The sequence below is a fragment of the Microtus pennsylvanicus genome, chromosome 11 (genome assembly GCF_037038515.1).
Source record: "Microtus pennsylvanicus isolate mMicPen1 chromosome 11, mMicPen1.hap1, whole genome shotgun sequence".
In the NCBI taxonomy this organism is placed as follows: domain Eukaryota; kingdom Metazoa; phylum Chordata; class Mammalia; order Rodentia; family Cricetidae; genus Microtus; species Microtus pennsylvanicus.
This window is the reverse complement of record NC_134589.1, coordinates 19261362-19268168: the sequence shown is the minus strand read 5'-3', so window position 1 is coordinate 19268168 and position 6807 is coordinate 19261362.

Below are 6807 nucleotides of genomic sequence, written 5' to 3'. Positions count from 1 at the left end.
GGGTCTCAGGGATGTGTGACAAGTGCTACACACAATGAGTCACCTCCCCAGATTGTTTATTTATTGATTGATTGCTACAAGGTCTTGTTATATTGTCCAGGCTAGCCTGGGATTGCCAATATATATCACCACTCTGACTGATACTGTGAAAAAATGTGTATGAGGGTTTGGCCCACATGTATGGATGTGTCCCATGTGCATGCCTGGTGTTGGATCCCTGGAGCTGGAGTTACAAATGGCAGTGTGCCATCATGTGGTGCTGGGAATTAAACCTTGTTTGTCACAAGAGCAATAGTGCTCTAAATCACTGAACCATTGCTCCAGCCCCTGGCTGTCTTTGTTCTAAAGATGAGCAAGAAATAAAATTGTTTCACTTCCAGGGCAAGGAGTATAAGAGATAATCACTTTGGCAGGGCGGTGGTGGTGCACGCCTTTAATTCCAGCACATGGGAGGCAGAGGCAGGTGGATCTCTGTGAGTTCTAGGCCAGCCTGGTCTACAAGAGCTAGTTCCAGGACAGGCTCCAAAGCCACAGAGAAACCTTGTCTCTCTCTCACACACACACACAAAGTGGAAACTCATACAAAAGACTCATCATATAAATGCATCAATATGAAATGTCCAGAAGAAATATATTTCTAGATAGGGCATATAACTCAATGCAGATTGATTTCCTAGCATGCACGGGGTGCTGGGCTTGGTCCCCACACAGCAAAGAGATAAAGAGTCAAGTATGGCAGCATAGACCTGAAAGACCCTCAGAGAGAACCTTTCCTCTCTGATGAAGACCCCAGAACCAGGACACTCCTAGACCAGGCCACAGGATGCAATTAGCAAGAGGTTTATTGAGTAAACACAGGTACCTGCGGGCAGCAAGTCTTTCGGAGGACTTGCGCGCCTGCAGACTGGGGGGAGATCTTTTTATAGGGAAGAGCAAAAAGCAAGTTTACAGAAGCAAAAGCGTGGTTATCGGTTGACTGGAATGAGGCGGGGGCATGAATGGTTTCCTCTCTCAGCATGGATGTTTGGCAATAGTCATCCTGTTCCTATCTTATAGCTAACCTGCTTTGTTGATATCCTATCTTATTGACATCTTGCCTTGCAGTCTTCCTATCTCTATCTCCTGCTCTCCAGGCACATGGGATGTTCTTACGGGAGCAGGCTGGCTGCTGATCTGGAAAGTTTTTTTAAAGCAAACTGGACGTTCCCCTAGGAGCATGCTAGCTGCGGGTTTTGAGGAGGGGGTCTGTAGGGTCTTTCAGACCTATGGCCCTAGCACTTAGGAAACTGAGGCAGGAGGACGGCCATGAGTCTAGAATGGGCTACACAGTGAGTTCCAGATTGAGACTGTCTTAAAATATAGAATCAGAAAAATGCAAAAACCAAATGCAGAAGATCAACAATAATGGAGAGTAGAAAGTTCTCGAAGAAGTAATGATTCAGTCTTGACAGCGCCTATGAAGGGAGACCACAAGAACGGTTCTCCCCAAACTTCACTGAAGTGACAGGACGAAACGGACCAAGACACTGCAAGAAGATGAGAACCCACAAGAGATGCTATAAAACACAGGAAGGTTGAGCCAGACTTAATAGGCAGAGGCAGGTGGATCTCTATGAGTTGGTCTGGGCTACATAGCAAGTTCTAGGGCAGCTGGGCTACATAGTGAGACCCAATCAATCAATAAATAAAATTTGGAAAGTACAGACAAGAGGCCAGAGATCCAAAACCTAAGCCAACAAGAAACAAGCTGTTGCGTGACTATGACATGTCCCACGGGCTCACGTGTTGAAGGGATATTTCCCAGGGGGTGGTGCTGTGTGGGGAGGCGATGAAGACTTAGGACCCTCTCTGGGGGAAGTGCTGCCTTCTTCATAGCCCCTTCCTGTCCACTTCCGGCTGCCGTGAGGGGAGCAGCTCTGTCCCAACATGCCCTTCCATGTTGCTCTCTCTTACCAAGGCCCACCAGCCACACAACCAGGCAACCACGGCTGTAGCCTATGACATCATCGGCCGAGATCTGTCCCTCTTGTAACCAGTTGTCTCAGGTGTTTTTCCCAGTGACAAACTCTAGTTAACACAATAAACAAGATGCTTAGAGCTGAAAGGCCAGGAAACCAGAGGCGAAATGAGCTCTCAGAATGCAAACGATCAAGTTTATATTTAATAAGCAAGGAAAAAGCCAGAAGATTGCTCTCTAGAGAACGGAGTGGGCAAAGACAAATACACACAAATTAGCCACATTAGAGAATCTTCCCTAATAAAACGGTCAGGACCCAGCCTGTTCACCACAAAGAAAGCCACCAGCTGACCACGCCCCCCCTTCCATTACCATTTTATTGCTTTCTCTTTGTTAGTTTTCCTTGTTGTTGTGTTTAAGGGGTACCTGTGCCTGTTGACCGGGGCATGCCACTGTGTGCCAGTGAAGGTTGGAGGACAACCTTTGACAGTCAGTGCTCGCCTCTCCTGGGTTCTGGGGATCAAACCCAGGCGGCCAGGCTTGTACAGTCATCTCACTGTCTCCACTGAATAGAACAGATAACCAGCAAACACCAGGCAATCTAAAGAAAGTGTTTAGAGTTGGTCACAGGCATGGTGGCACACATCTGTAACCTCATCGTTAGGGAAGCTGATGCAGGAGAATAGTTGAGGAGGGCAGGTGGTGAGTTCTAATTCTGGAACCCACATAACAAGCTGGTGTTGTTTGGGTGCCTGGCACGCTGGTATTGAGAGTGCAGAGTCTGGTGAACCTGGAGAGCTCACTGGTTAGCCAGCCTGGCTACTGTCCCTGGCTTTATTTACTTATTTATGGGCCAGGCATGTTGGTGGGCACTGCTAATCCTCAGCACTCAGGAAGCAGAGACAGATGGATGTCTATGAGTTCAAGAACAGCCTGGTCCCCTCAGATGACAATAGCTTATGCCAGGTTGATATAAAACTAACAGGCACAAATGGGGCGTAGCTCAATGGCAGAATGTTTGCTATGTTCCAGGCCCTGGGTTCAAACCTAAGTAATGAAAACCCCCAGATACAATAGTCAGGCATGGTGGTACACACCTTTTTTTTTTTTGGTGGTGCACACCTTTAATCCTAGCCTCTAGGAGGCAGAGGCAGGTGGACATCAGTGGGTTCAAGCCCAGCCTGTTCTACAGAGCACCCTGTCTCAATACCACTGTCCTACAAGGCCAGTCTAGGAGAGAACACAGTAGGCAGGCAGAAAAGCTCCAGAGGATAGCATCAGTATTATAATCTCAAGTTGCGCAGACCCAATGGCCTGGCTTTGATCCCTGGAATCCACATCAGGGTGGAAGGAGAGAATTGACTCCATAGCTTTCCCTATCCCCCATGTGTGTTCCGGCAACCGTGCCTCCCTCCACCTCCAGTCCCAGCACACACACATACAAGAAGTTCAGTCAAATCTTAAACAAAAGAGATAAGAATGCAGCATTTAAAGAAGAATGGGCATGGAGGTTGCTTAATGAGGCTTTCTATCGCTCTCAAGAGACCATGACCAAGGCTACTCTGACAAATACTTAATTACAGTGGCTCACTTACCGTTCAGAGGTTCAGTCCATTATCATCATGGTGAGACACAGCAGCGTGCAGGCAGACGTGGTGCTGGAAAGGTAGCTGTCACAAGTTAATATGCATGCAACAGGAAGTAGACTGTCTCACTGGGCATGGCTTGAGCATATGAGACCTCAAAGCCCGCCTCCACAGTGACACACTTTCTCTGACAAGACCACACCTACTCCAACAAAGCTACACCTCCCAGCAGTGCCACTCTCTTTGGGGGGCATCTTCTTTCAAACCACCAGAGGCTCGTGCCTTGAGTCCCATTACTTGGGAGGCAGGGGCAGAAGTTCAAATCCAACCTGGGCTACATGACACCTTGCCACAGCCTTTGTGAGTTTCCTTGGGTACATCCAGGATGTGGGAGAGTGTATTCAGGAACTAAAGGCCCCCCCAAGAGCAGAAGCTGAGGTGTCTGTTTAGCCAGCTGATCTGGCTCCAGCGTTCACCTGAGAGATGTTACAATGGGCCTTGCAAGATGTAAGGGCCAAATGGTGTGAATCCCCACGGTGAGAAGAAGACCATTACCACCATTTGAAGACAATTGCTGGTTTTTTTTTACTTTATTTATTTATTTATTTTTTTATTTTATGTGCATTGGTGTGAGGGTGTCAGATCCCCTGGAACTGGATCTTCAGACAGTTGTAAGCTGCCATGTGGGTGCTGGAAATTGAACCCAGGTCCTCTGGAAGAGCAGTCAGTGCTCTTAACCACTGAGCCATCTCTCCAGCCCCTGAAGACAATTGTTTTGTCTTGTTTTTGTTTTTCCAGACAGGATTTCTCTGTGTAGCAGTTCTGGCTGTCCTGGAACTTGCTTTATAGACCTGGCTGGCCTCAAACTCACTGAGATCCACCTGCCTCTGCCTCCCAAGTGCTGGGATTAAAGGTGTGTGCCACCACTGCCAGGCTGAAAGCCAGATTTGAAGCAAACTTGAATTAGTACTGGCCAGGTGGATGGGCTCTGGCCAGGTCCGTACCCAGGTTCCTGGGAAATGGACCCAAGTCATAGCTTGCAACAGTTTAAGAAGGAAAACCCACCGGGGCCGTGGTAGCACATGCCTTTAATCCCAGCACTCGGGAGGAAGAGGCTGGTGGAGTTCAAGGCAACCTGGTCTACAGAGTGAGTTCCAGGACAGGCTCCAAAATAACACAGAGAAAGCCTGTCTCAAAAAAAAAAAAATCATTGCATTTTTTATCAGGTCCGATTAGAGGAAAGAACACATCCTGATGTACCTCCAGCCTACATCCAATCATGGGCAAGTACATATCCTGACATATTTCCTGCCTGTGAACCTCCTGCCCACATGTGTGATCAAGCACATCCGGAGCAGCTGGGTCAAACAAACTTGTTTAGGGAGTGAAGACATGTGGCGTGTTATGTCCTATAAACAGTCACCTCCAACATTGCAGGAACTCTCCATCCTCGGGCGAGAGGCTTGCAGATCAGAGGCATCTTTGTTTCGGGGATCTCTATGGCATAGTAATTAAAACTTAAAATGTAACTCTGGCTCTCACAATAGTTTCTGAAGGCCAGAATCTCAGGGACCTTTGTAACCGGGATACAATGGGCAGTGACGAGGCCCATTGTCTCCAGAGGCTGTAGGGATGTAGGTCGCAGGTAAGCAGAGGCCGGATCTTGCCTCCAGCTGTGAGCTCGTCAGGAGCCCAGAGACCACCAGGAGTCTGAGTCCGTATGCCAAAGCAAAGGGACTTAATGCAAGCTCGAGCTGGGAATCTCCATCTGTTCTGACAGGTTGGATCAGAAAGTCCCAAGCTCTGTTATGGCAAAGTTTTTAAGGAGAAAAGGATTAGGGGCGGGTGTAGGGGAATTCCAGGTCCAGATGGGGGTTAACTCTTGATTGGGGAGGAGTGGGGCAACAGAAGTCTTGTCAAACCGGGATTGGTACTGGTGTTGCTGCAAGGAAACTGGCAGCCTCTATACAAGTTATGTAAGATATCCTTAATGTTCTGGAGCATCTAGTACTTGTTTGGCTCAATTCTGATTGGTTCCTGGTTCTGGGGCCATTGTAAGGGTAAGGCCTAGTCCCAGTATTGCTAGTCTACAGCCTGTCATGGCTGCACTGATGTCAAGTTAGGCGTCCTCAGTGGAGGCAATTAGTCATGCTTACCAAACTGACTCGAAATTATCCAGGAGTCCAGAGTTGGTCTCTGTGAGACTTCCTGTTGCACGTGTTATAAACCATCAGCCACAGGTTAGAAATCTTGTAGACCAGGTCTAGAGTTGCAGGAAGGTCAACCCTTTGTATTTTGGAATGTTCTAATACCCTCAGGGGAGGAAGGAACTGGTAGCAGGGTAGCAGGGTGAAATTCTGGCAAGTTTTTATAGTAATCTGTGGCACTTTGTAAGAGGAGAGGCTGGTGTTTGTTGAATGAGACCCAGGGGGAGGCCCTCAAGTTGAGAAGTTCAAGGGCCTGGAGAGGTATGTGACCTAACTCTGTCCCAGAGTTAATTTAGAGGCTTCTCTATCAGAGCTACCAATGTCTTGAGTGAAGGGGCCAGCCTGAGCCCACATCTAGTGAAAGATAACTGGATGTAAACAGAGCCTGCACTTTCGTTCCCAGCTGCCCAGACTTGAATAATCACATAGGAACTATATTAATTACAATACTATTTGGCCAATAGCTTAGTCATATTCCTTGCTAGCTCTTACATCTTGAATTTACCTATTTCTACTAATCTATGTATTGCCATGAGGCTGCCGCCTACCGGTAAGGTTCTGTCCAGCATCTGTCTAATTCGGCAGCTACACGGCATCTCTCTGACTCCATCTGCTCTCCCTTTCTCTATCCCTGTTCTGATTTCCTGCCTGGTTTCACTCTGCTAAGTCATTGGCCCAAACAGATTTATTTATCAACCAATAAAAGCAATGCATATACAGAAGGACCTCCCACATCCACTGGGTGCTGGGGGCACCCCAAGGTTTGGGTTAACATGGTAGCACTATTGCCTTTTGCTCATATACATATAGAGGAAAAAAGATTTATTACAATCAGGGACACAAACATTCTGGCCTTCAGGAACCAGTAGACTAGCTCTTCCCTCTAAGTCTCCCAAGGCCTCATGGGACTTAGTTGTCAGATTGAACTTGGGAATCAATATGCAAAAACCGAATAGTCTGAAAGTCCAGGAATAGCCTTAGCTGTTTTTTGTAGCAGGGTCCCCATAGTTAGAGAGATTCTTTGCTGTGACTTGAAGGCTCCTTGTGCCTAGGTTAG